General features: G+C 33.6%; 1 protein-coding gene and 1 non-coding gene across 9 annotated transcripts in view; both read left to right on the top strand.

Moving 5' to 3' along the window:
* Positions 1 to 12,070, top strand: part of Prosap (prosap) — a 33,867-nt gene that overhangs the window by 3,354 nt on the left and 18,443 nt on the right. The gene's annotated exons all lie outside the window — the stretch shown is intronic.
* Positions 2,383 to 2,474, top strand: Mir989 (microRNA mir-989). Its single transcript, NR_038719.1, has one exon. It is a non-coding gene; the product is annotated as a microRNA mir-989 (primary transcript).

Below are 12,070 nucleotides of genomic sequence, written 5' to 3'. Positions count from 1 at the left end.
CTAAATTTTCAGTTTGTTTTTAACGAATAAAATCCTGAGATTTTTTAAAAAAACACTTGTCCAATTTAATTTGTGTTTTATTGCTAGAATTTTTTGTATGTGATTTACGTCAGTAATAAAAATGTGCAAACACAACCAAGAAAAAGCCTGAAATAAGGGTGAAAATATATTGAAGTGTGTTATTGCCAATAGCTACCAAAATTATGGATTAATTTTATGATCGTTAGGGGAGTCCCCTTTGTTTTTTCAGGCTTCGTAACGTGCGAGCGTTGGTCTGAAATCAGCGCTAATTAATATTAGTGGTAAATGATCTGCGTTCGGTCAATCTATCCTTTATCGCATCGTACATTAAAAGTTGGTTGTTGGAAACAGGTAGCCGTGTTCGCTCGCTTTTATAATGCATTACATTAATTAGCAACTAGAACTAGATAACCGTGTTTCAGTTCGTATAATAAGGAAATGGAAAATAAATCCAGCACTCGCTTGATAAATCCTTGATGAATCCTTTAATTGATATTTCGCTGCTTCCGTACACCCACCCACTCGTCGATTGCTGGATGGGAAATTTGTACGGAAATGGCGAAAAAAAAACGCCCAAATTTTATCAAAGCGGAATTTTAATGAACGCATGAGGCGGCCAATCGGTTTCCAATTAATTTAAATGATTTTTTTCTTGTTACGGTCGCCCGAGGCCGGACCTTTTGACTTTCTTACTCAGCACATTTTCGGGCAAGCAAAATCTGCTAATCAGGATTGATTATTATGCTTTTGATTAGAACTCGTTGGCGAAAAGTGACTTTCACACTCGTCATTTCTACAATTCGATTAATTTTTTATTCACAACAGGTGGTGGCTCACTCATAATAAAGGAAATATTTTAAACAAAACCACTCAATAAATCGATAAGAGTATGAAACATAAATGAAAAATGACGTGGACGTATAATGGGCATTTAATTCAAAATTAAATATTCATCTTGTGATAAACTAGTTTAATGAATGAATTAAGCAAAAAACGATTTGTTTGAAACACTTTCGGAATCCATTTTTTTGCGTTATCTCGTTGCCATCTCATTTCTAAATAAATTAACCCAACTTAAAGCATGTTAAATGGTCAAAAATTTGTAATAACATAAATCTCGTTTTTATCTTGATTTATGGCGCGGTTAATCAAAGTGAAATTTGACTTTAAAAGCCGTTTAAAAATGCGATTGCAATCAATTATTTATCGGCTGTGTACTTTTTGCTTAAATTTTTCTTAAAATAAAAAAATCAATCATGTGATGTTTCGGCTCGGTTTATTATTTAGGTAATGAAACTTAAAAACGTGTTAAAACTCTTTTTTGGGCCAAATTTTGTCATTTTTCTCAAAATTTCACACAAAATTAGTCTTGATCCAAGAAAGATATAATTGGGTGACTTTTTGGATCGTGTTTAACGAAATTTTACGAAATAATCGAGTTTCTTTTACTGAAAAACGTGCTCAAAAAAGGCAAAAATAAGAAAATTTTCGATGTAAATTTATAATTTTGCGGTCTCATGTCGGAAAAAATATTCAGAAAAGGAAAAAGAATGTTCTATTCGAATAAATCAATAAATAAAAATATAAAAAAATAACACATTTTTCGACCAAACTCGATGGTTTTTCGGCTTATTTTTGAAATTTCGCTCAAAAACCACCTAAGTCGAGTGAAATAGATAAAATAATATCAGTTTCGATCAAATTTCGTGATTTTCGAGCTAGTGTAAGCGAAGTTAATTGAAAAAGTTTTGTTTTGACCTCAAAAAACTCTAGGAAAAAGACAAAAAATTTTCGGTCTGTTTTGGTGCTTTTATGCATTACTCTTAATAATAAATAATAAGTTGGTTTCTAACTGGAAAATGGGTTCAAATACTCAAAAAAAATTGAGTTCAACACCGCATCATTTTCGTTTTCGGTGACTGTACCACTCCTGATTGAAATAATAAATGTGTTATGACAGTGCTTCAAGTGCAACAAGTTCGATTTCTTAGCCACGTTAATGATGTCCAGCTCGTGTTGTTTTTGCGCTTGTGTTCGCATGTTTGAAATTATTGAAATGATCGCATCTCGGATTGCGTTAATTGAATAATTGGTATTGATTGCATGTGTGAAGGCAGTGGCGGCTCGCCAACTCGCCCAAAATTTTTGTAACATCAACCCACAGAGAGCATGATTCACTTTGCTGCTGCTTGTGTTTGTTATTTGCTTGCACATTACTTATGGAAATTTATTCGAGTTGTACTCTTCAGCAAATACGTTTTGCAATTGATATCCATTTGGAGTAGGTACTTAGCTAGATCACAAAGATGCGCCCGATGTAGAAGGTCTTGCATGGTGGTGGTGGTGGTGGTGGTGCTCGTATTTTTGCTCCCAAGGTCCCGCCACTAGGTCGCATAACACGCATTGTCAACACCGTGTGATGTGACGTAGTGGTATGTCTAGGGGAGTTGCCTTTGCATCCTAGTGCTTCTTCTTACACAGCCCCTTCACACACAACAAAACACAAAACCCAGCATGGATTGTCAAGATGTTTTTTTTGTGTTTTTGGTGTTTGTATGTCGTTCGTTTTAATGAATGTGGTAAGGGTAGGTATCAATTAATCATTAACCCAATTAAGTTATGTGCAAGTCAATCTAACTGTTGTTATTTCCAAATTACAGCAATTTTTGTTAACGCACCATATGTTCGTTTTTTGTCAATTAGCAATTGTCGAGACTCCGTTAGTCAAAACGGGAAATTTGGCAAAAAACTGATCATTTTTGGACGTGGCACAAAGAAGTATTCATTGCTACAATAAAACAAACAAAGGTGAAAGAATAACTTCACTGTTTTAGCAGAAATAAACGCATAAAATGTTGTTTTGAAGCGTTTGACCTCGATGTTTGTTTTGGTCATTTATCTAGTTATGTTATTCTAGTTTATACAAAATGAATTTATTCAACGGAATTACGTTAATTTTTAAACAAAAATTAAACGCCTTTTAGCCTTTCTTCTAATTTTGTACGCTTTTGTATAAACATGAAGTTTTTAAGTTTTATACACACGAAGTTATATCGAAAATAATTTTATTTCAACCATTTAAGTTTACCGATTTTTTGAGCTGAAAACTTAGACAGTTTTCTTTCAGAAAAATTGTTTTTTAACGTATTTTTCAATTAAATGTAATTAATTTCGTCAAAATTAGGCTAATTTAAGCTCAAAAATGTTCTTATCTATACTTATTTAATATGCTTATACAGATTTTTCATTATAAAAAGTTTTTTTTTTGTAAAAAACACCAAATTTTCAGGTGTTTGAGCATGTTTTTTCAGTCAGAAACTCATTTAAAAGTATTTTTTTGAAATTAGCCGAAAAATCACCAAAATTGGTCGAAAATGATACAATTTTATCCTTTCTTAAGCATTTCAGCCGGTTTTTGAGTTAAAAAAATTTAAGTTTTTTGCCAAATTTAAGTAAATTCACTAGAAATGTTTGTCAAATTTGTCAAAAAAATTTCGAAAAATATATAATTCAACCTTTTCAAACGCTAATTTGCATGAAAATACGAAAATCTAAAATACAATTTCGTAAAACAAGTCAGTAAATCTTTAATAATTAAAATGCGAAAAAATTTTAGTCTGAATTGAACCAAATCGCCTACAAAAAATATGATTACCTCGAACATTTGCTCGTTATTGCTTATTTTCTCGATATTATTAGCAGCCATCCAGGTCACACAATATAAGTGATGTTTTTATAGAAAAGAAATCGTTAATTCTCTGATTTACGCAACCATTTATTCCCAACAACATTATCGATTACGCGAGCTGTGTGATCTTTATCTCAAATAATGATCGTAACTGTGGTTATTGACACATTTTGCCAACTATTAAAAAATCAAAAATTGTTAACGAAATCCCGATTGAAATCGCTTTGTTCTCCAACAATCCGAAGGAAGATAAATGAATATCTGTCGTCTCTTTGTAATTACAGCGAATCCAATAATTGCTTATTGTTCTCCACGAGTAAATTAACATGATCGTAGGCAGCGATTTATTCATTCCTTTCGGTTTTTCTTCTTATATAATATCGAATGAAATTGTAAGTATAAAAGCCAATAAAAGTAAGAGTTTGGGGGCCGCGTTTGTTGTCACTGGCTTTTCTCGCCTCTTGCCATATCAAGTAACTTGTATTTTAACAATGCTCGAAACTGGTTATCCTATATAATATCAGATTAATTTTGAGATTGTGTCCGACGACTGATCGGCATTTTAATTGATTGTGGGGTTATCACTATTCACTTTGGCACGAATTATGCTCTAGGAAAAGTGTTGTGCTATCGACACGATAACTAAATCTCAGAAACCGTTACAACATTCCACTAGATAGATATTCCTTTTCTACGTATTCGCCTACACGGATTACGGTAATGCCGGAATAAATTCGACCATATGAGGGGAATTAGTTCGTTTTACTTCCTGCGAGCATGCAATCAAGGTCGAAAATTATTACTCAAAATTGCAAGGACACACTGGATTATTTCCCATGGTTCTCTTGCGTTTAATTAATCTCTGATTGTCAACTGTGAGAGATATTCGAAATTACGACAAATTGAGCGCAATTTATTACTAGCTTTTCCGTTCATGTATTATTTAAATTACAAATGAAAGTATTTCCTTTCTACAGGATTCGCTATCACCAAATTGCACCTCCATCGGTATTGGATCACGAATTATTACCGCTAATAACTATCATTAACTGCTCACCTTGTAACATAACCGGATTTTTTTACTCATTTTCTAACTCAAAATCTAAATAATTTGGTGATAGAAACTTTTAAACTTCTAAACTAACTTGGTAGTTAACTAACTAAAAAAAGTGTAATAAAAAACTAATAAAATTAAGAAAAAAAAACAATAACAGACTGTGAAAAAATAATGAAAATCTGCCAATTGATTGAGCTTGTAATAACTTTTGATAAAAGTTGTAATTTACACTTATGGTGGTTTTGACATTTCGCACGAATCATACCGAACTCTACAGGTAGCAGTAGTAAAACCTAACGTAATAAATAAATGGCAAGATAAAATAAATTAAAACGTGGGTAAAGTTCATTAAACGGCGTCAAGTAGTTACATTCTTGAAAATTTTAAATTCACCGTTAAAATCGAGTGATTTACGGTATAGAAACCATTCGGCTTAGTTTTTGTGGCTTTTAATGAGAGACATCATCAAAATTATGAATGATGTGTGTAGTCTTGCTCGTAAGCTTGCTTATTTTCCGCTTGTCATTTCGACTTGATTGAACTACTTACGTAAAAATTATTCGATGTGATGGCTCATCTAAACAAATAGGTGTTATTAATTCGTACGTCATCTAGTAAATAAATGAACTTCCTGTTGTATAAATATCACGCAATTAATTGAAATTAACTTAAAAAAGCGACAAATCCTAAACTCAAACACTCCCAGGTCAAGAATGGCAAAATAATAGTTCCAGATCGCCCACTGACCATAAATATGGTAAAAAGTTTAATACCATGTGGGCTTGGTGGGTTTCTCTCTCAGTCGGCTTCGAGAAACATGAATGACAATGTTGATGAACTTTGGATTAAAGAGACCGAAAAATACTCGACTAATTATACCAACACGTGCACTAAGCGATTTTCGGTTCGGTTTTTATCTCGATTTCGGTGTTTGGCCGACTTTTATTATTTCGATCATTTTTACTCATACATTATTCATTTCTGCTCTCCACTTGCGGAAAAACACAGAAATTAGAGAAAATGCAACGGACGTGAAATCGCAAAACGATGAAAATCAATGCTAAATTAAATGTTCACATAATCAAGACTAGAAATGAGGTGTTTCCAATTAACAAGTACAAATAAACTAAACTGTTAATTGAATAATAATTATCAAGCTCTCTATGTTGGATTTCGATTTTTTTTCATCGAAAAAAGAAAAAAAAATCGTGAAATTGTATCGAAAAATAAATTATTTCGTACAGAAACGTACTTGTTTAGCAGAATATTCTAAAAAAAATAAAGAGTTTTTAAATAAAATTACTTAAGAATGAAGCAATTTTTGCTTGTTTCGGTCGTTAATTTATTGAGATAAAATTGCAATTTTTGTAAAAGTGGGGTAAAATAATTTTTGAGTTGTCTTAGCACGCTCTTCATCCAAAAACGCAAATATTTAGGAGATTGTGTTATTTTTGCCTTTGTGAAAATCATAAAACTGGATCGAAAAACAATTATTTTGCAAAATTTTCTTAAAAATAGACCGAAGAATTGCCGCATTGGATCGACTGTTGTTTTTTTTTTTTTTGTTTAGTCAAATAATAATTTTACAAAATTTCCCCAAAGAATATGAAAAATCAAAAAGTTGAGTCAAAAAGATGACTTAATACCGAAATTTTTAACAAGTGAGATGATTACACAATTTTTTATTGCTGAATTATTGAATTATCTATTTTTTGACTATGTAACTCTGATTGCATTTTCGTCATTTTGACGTCTAATAAAATTGTAAGTTATCCAACCAGAAACTTTTAGAACCCTTAGAAATTGAGGAAAAAAAGAATAAAAAAATTCGGAGGCATTTTTAGTGAAGTTTTGGTCATTTTTGCGAGCCAACTCTTTGGTTGGTTGTGTTTCGGTGTGCAGATGGTACACCCTGTATTAAATGTCTTGTTCAACCTTTTGCCTTTTTGTGGTAACGTGACCTCGTCAGTGCAATTCCATTGTGCGCATGTCATGTCGAAGGCAGCGGGGCATTGATAAAAAGGATAGCTCAAGTTACTTTACAAATAGACTTGTCTGTTGTTATTGCATTGCCGTGTTATATAAATGCAAACAACAATCCTGGGATGTTATTTATGCGGTGCACCACCGTATATAAAAAAATTCAAATTCAAATCGAGCAAGCAAGCCAATTTCATCTCATTACCTGTTGTTGTTGGGTCTAGGAAATTTGACGTTGGAAGCAGAGGCGAGGACATTGAGGGCCTTGGCCGTGCTCAAGTCGTGACTTGAGATGATATACCCACAACAACAGTACTTTGTAATACTGATGAATTTTCATTGTTTGAGCGCGGATAATGACGCTTGCTTAGGTCAAATCCATGAGAAAAGACTCACTTAATTGCGCTTTTCTATTAAACACTTTCCGAAAAAAGTGCCCTAACGGTACCACCGTTAGGGCACCAGCCTGCAGCAGGAAACGTTACTTCGCCTAATCTACTGCAGATCTTTCACTGCTCGCATTTCCTGAAACCGGAGGCCAAACAAACACTTGACAAATTCCAATTCACTTTTTTTTTTCAATTTCTGTTTTCATCTCCGATTCGGAATCAATCAGTTCTGACAGAGGCCTGTGGCGTTAAGAAGCGCACGCGCTTCATGTTGCTTTTCCCAATGATCGTCATAAATAAAATTCTTACACCAAGAGTTGCTCGAGATCTCAACGCTAGAGCGGAAGATTAAAAGCGCACGAATCTAGGGGCGGATTTTCTGCTTTCAGAGCCATTCAGCCGAGATTTATTTATTCGCAATCAAAACACGCTCAAATTACAAAATACTGGTATTTTTCGAACGCTTAAAAACGGCAAAATTTTTGGCGAAATTTCGTACAACGCAACGAGAAACGCCGAAAAAAGTTTTATATCATTTTCTGAAAAAATTACTAAATTGCGTCCTTTTATTTCGCCAAAAACCTCACGATCATTTTCATTTTGTGCGACTGTAGGTACATGAGTCCGGAGGTTATAACAATTTTAATAAAATTTGCATCAATAAGTTAATAAACTTATGGGGGAAGAAAAATTTGTGAATTTGAAATAACCGTTGCCAGTTTCACAATTTCTGTTATTGGCTTGAGAGCTCGTGCACTGCCTCAGGTTTTAAGATCAGATTCAATGAGAGAATAAGAAAAAATGTCCCGCTAGACGTATGTACTATAAGTCTGTGGTGCATTGTACCGTTTCACAGTTGGCTGATGAAAAATGTAGAACACTGTAAAGCTAGTCGATGATGATGAGTTATTCCTGCGATATTTCTCACCATCAAAACCAACAAACAAACACCGAGCGATTGCATAATTCCCGACAAAACACATGAAATGTTGTTAGTTACACAAGCTTTCTTTCACTCGCATACCACGCCACGATTTTTTTTTTCAAATTTTTGTTGAATTAAAAAATGTTTTTCGTTCCAAAGAGTGTCTAAATGGCTCTATCACGTTTCTGAGGCGTCATTATTGTCGCTATCGCCGCTTAATTTGAATAAGTGGCGTTGTATAATTTAAATATCATCAGTGCTGACAAGCAGCTTAGTCTAGACATGAATTGGTCGCGAAATCCATACCGACTGAGCTTATCATCGATGATTTATGATATATGACTACAAAAAACCTCCAACAATGTGGTTCTAATTATCATTGTTTCGAATGGATCAATTCCAGAGCGATTTCTTCAAACATCACGTACTACACGAATCGCATGTATGCGGCAAATCTTATTTACTTTCATTTTGTAACTCCCTCGCACAAATTTTTACTATTCTATCCTTTCCGTACAATTCCCACACACGTCTCAAACTACAAACGCAATTTCTTCGCAAACTTGCAAGAGATTGCAATGCAAAAACATTTCATTTTTACAAGATTACAGACGAAAAAAGACGAAATTGATCCATAAAATAGAAAAATAAATTTTAATCCAATTCATTTCTGGCTTGACAGTGAATTTTTATTTCAAATATGTGCCATTTCCAGCCGAATTCAACGGTTTTTTTTTTGTTATTTTTGAAAAAATGTGAATTAATATCGATTATCTAACAAAAAATCTAACAATTTCGACCCAATTTTGGAAATTTTCCGTTAATTTTTATCGAAATTTTGCAAAATAATTGCATTTTTGATATAATATTAGGTAATATAATAATTATATAAGAGATAATATTATTACAATATTTAGAATTTTTCTCCCCCACGAGATTATTAATTTATTGATGCAAATTTTATTAAAATTGTTACAACCTCCGGCCTCTCATGTGCATAATCTGTGTTATATTTTCACTTTGCTTTAAGCACTAGTCGTAAAAGGATAACACTACAGGCAAGTGAATTTTAATTCGCAGCCTTTGTATCTTCTAATCACAAGCTCAAATTGAAACTGAAATTGAAATTCTCACGTAAACACTTGTGAAAGGAGTTCTTTGAAACTAAAATAAATCGGTTTGTGACCTACCTGCTATATCCAATGTCACACAACGCTATTGTGATGCCAGATAATAGCAACTTTTGGTAAAAATTTAAACAATGAACGGGAAATGTCAGTCAAGTGATACCTACTACCAGAAGGGTGGTTTAAGATTTTATTATAAAAAAAAATCGTCACTGAATGAATTGATGCAAGGTGAACTATTGTAACAGATCTGATATAGGCTAATGTTCTATTTAAAAATCTCACGTTGGTGTCCTTACCGGTCAAGCAGGAAATAGTTGTGTGGCTTTAAGTGGAACAAACGCGAATTTATTTATTGTGTTGTGCAAATAATTTTATGAAATTGTGTGTGGACTTTGAGGCTCTTAAATTTCGGCCTTGATCTTGCAATTAGCAGTCGTTTGATGTTAGGTAGGTGGATCACTGTCAATCTGTTTGAGCTAATCAAGCGAGTTTTTTCAATCAATTAATTACAATTTTATTATACTTGGCATTTTTGCCGTCAAAGCTAAATATTTGTTGAGGTAATCGGCCATAAAGTTTTAACTAGTATTCTTTGGGCCTCTTTAATTTATATATGTGTACCTTCGGCTTTGTATGTGCATACGAGATAATATAATACATAAATTTATAGCTTTAAGACTGCAATGGCGGCGCGGATTATGTGTGTTGAAGTGCCTTTGCCATGCGTTGGTTTTTATGGACCGCTTTGTTGCTGCTTTCACATGCCCAACAGACGCGGACGGATAATTGCCTATTGCGTAATTACAATTCACGTTTTGTTTCGGACGAAAAAATTAATTATGACTTGGACCAAATCTCGAATTAACAACAAATTTATTGCTGCTTTGACCCTTGATACCGAGAAAAAAGCTCTCCACATCACTAAATAATAAATTTTGTAAAACCTTGCCATTGCGCAGACACTGATTGAAATCTATGCAAATCCTCAACGTGCAAAGATTGATGGGCGAAATTTACACAGAATTAGATTCGCTTATAAGATTGTGTAAAACGTAAAATGTGACATTGTAAAACCTACCGGTTACTGGAATTTGAATAAATCCCGTAGGCCTTAAAATTAATCACTTCAACCACAGGCGAGTGTAAACTCCAGGTTCCAATAAATAAATAATATTTCGGAAACTTGGCGCTCGAGCAAACTTTTATGAACTTTTCCTATCCCTACATCCCTTAAAAAAAAAGTCAAATGGTTCGATTTTTTTATGTTTGATTTTTTCAATTTTTGTTGCGATTTTGGTCGATTTCGGGTACCCGGAGAATTTATCTAGCAATAACTCCGCAAGTATTGGAGATAACCCCATGCAGTTTACTATCGTTGAAAAGCTCTTTAAATTATCTATCTTTTTCAAAAAAGATCATTGTCCTCCGACTAATAGTTTTCGAGAAAATTACAAATAAAAGCAAAAATTCATAACTAAAAAACTATTGAGAATTTGGCAATTTTCTCGGTGCCAATCGATTCCTCGCATCGTTTTACACATGTTCAGACCGAAATAATTCAAAATTTTCGAATAGTTTTGCCGTAAATTGAAAAAATAAAAAAAATTAAAAATGTGTAAACATTTATCGAGCAATAACTCCGAAACTATTGGAGATAACCCTATGCAGTTTACTATCGTTGGAAAGCTCTTTTAATTATCTATACTTTAAAAAAATGATCATTATTCTACAACGAACAGTTTTCGTGAAAATTGCTAAAATATTCAAAAATAGATATTTGGTGTCAATTTCGCCACCCTTTTAATTATCTTTCGACGATTAAATTAGCTGTTAATCCCATCTGCACAAGTCTCTCAAGCACCCCTCGCAAGTCGATAGACACTCACCTATCTCGTTAACCGTGGCATTTCCATGGTAACAAAGTGCTCGGTGACAACCACCACAGCAAAATAAAACTTCTTCCATAAAACGTTTAGAGTTTTATTTGTAATATTAATAATAATAATAATTTTAATAGTGCGCACACAAGGCCCATCATCTATCAACATTTCTTTAAAACTATCATTCAAAACACCCATGTACAGTCACAATCAAAAAGAATGACACATTTAAAAACTAATATAGCTATATTAAACTAGCTTGATATTTTCTAAACTAATAGGATATAAATCTAAAAGATTTTAGTCAGGCCTATGTTCGATTGATAGGGGTGCCATTTTTTTGATGGTGACTGTACTCTTGGTTTCATCCACTATATTTTCTAAACTTTTGGAACTCGACAAAATCTTATCTTCTGTATATATAGGACGTAAAAAACGGAAATTTCCGGGTTGTGTCGCGTGACGGTCGGTAGTAAATTGTTTTGAGGACCTAAGGAAGCATTCGATATCTTGTCTCACACATGCTTTATTAACTTGTTGAGTTGGGTGTGGTCTGCATATTGCATAGTGACCGGTGTTATCGCCGCTTTTGCTGCCTGCGACCAAGAAATCGGAATGTGCTTGTCTTGCGCTACCGACGTCTTCGTAGAATATTATACGAGACGATAAGCGACGCCAACACTGCACCACCTATATCGAGTTGCAAACTTGCTTGCTTGCGACACTACTTTTTTATTGCTGGAATTAACCCAAGCAGTAATTGAACCCTCAAGTGTATTATAATCTTCTTAAATCATCCACCGTTACCGAATCAAAAAACCATTCATAACTGTAATCGGACGAGGAGCCGATTTTATCAAAAATTCCTGACCGATTTTCACAAATTTCAAAAAAAAAGTTCGTAAACGTAGTATAAAAAATTTCACTGAGAGAGTTACAAAAATGGAATAAGATAACAAATAGCAAATTTTGGTCGTTGCTTTCAACCAAAGTCACACGT

This window comes from Tribolium castaneum, chromosome 9 (assembly GCF_031307605.1).
Source record: "Tribolium castaneum strain GA2 chromosome 9, icTriCast1.1, whole genome shotgun sequence".
Taxonomy (NCBI): Eukaryota; Metazoa; Arthropoda; class Insecta; order Coleoptera; family Tenebrionidae; genus Tribolium; species Tribolium castaneum.
The sequence above is the reverse complement of the archived record's forward strand: the minus strand, read 5'-3'. Positions and strand labels throughout refer to the sequence as shown.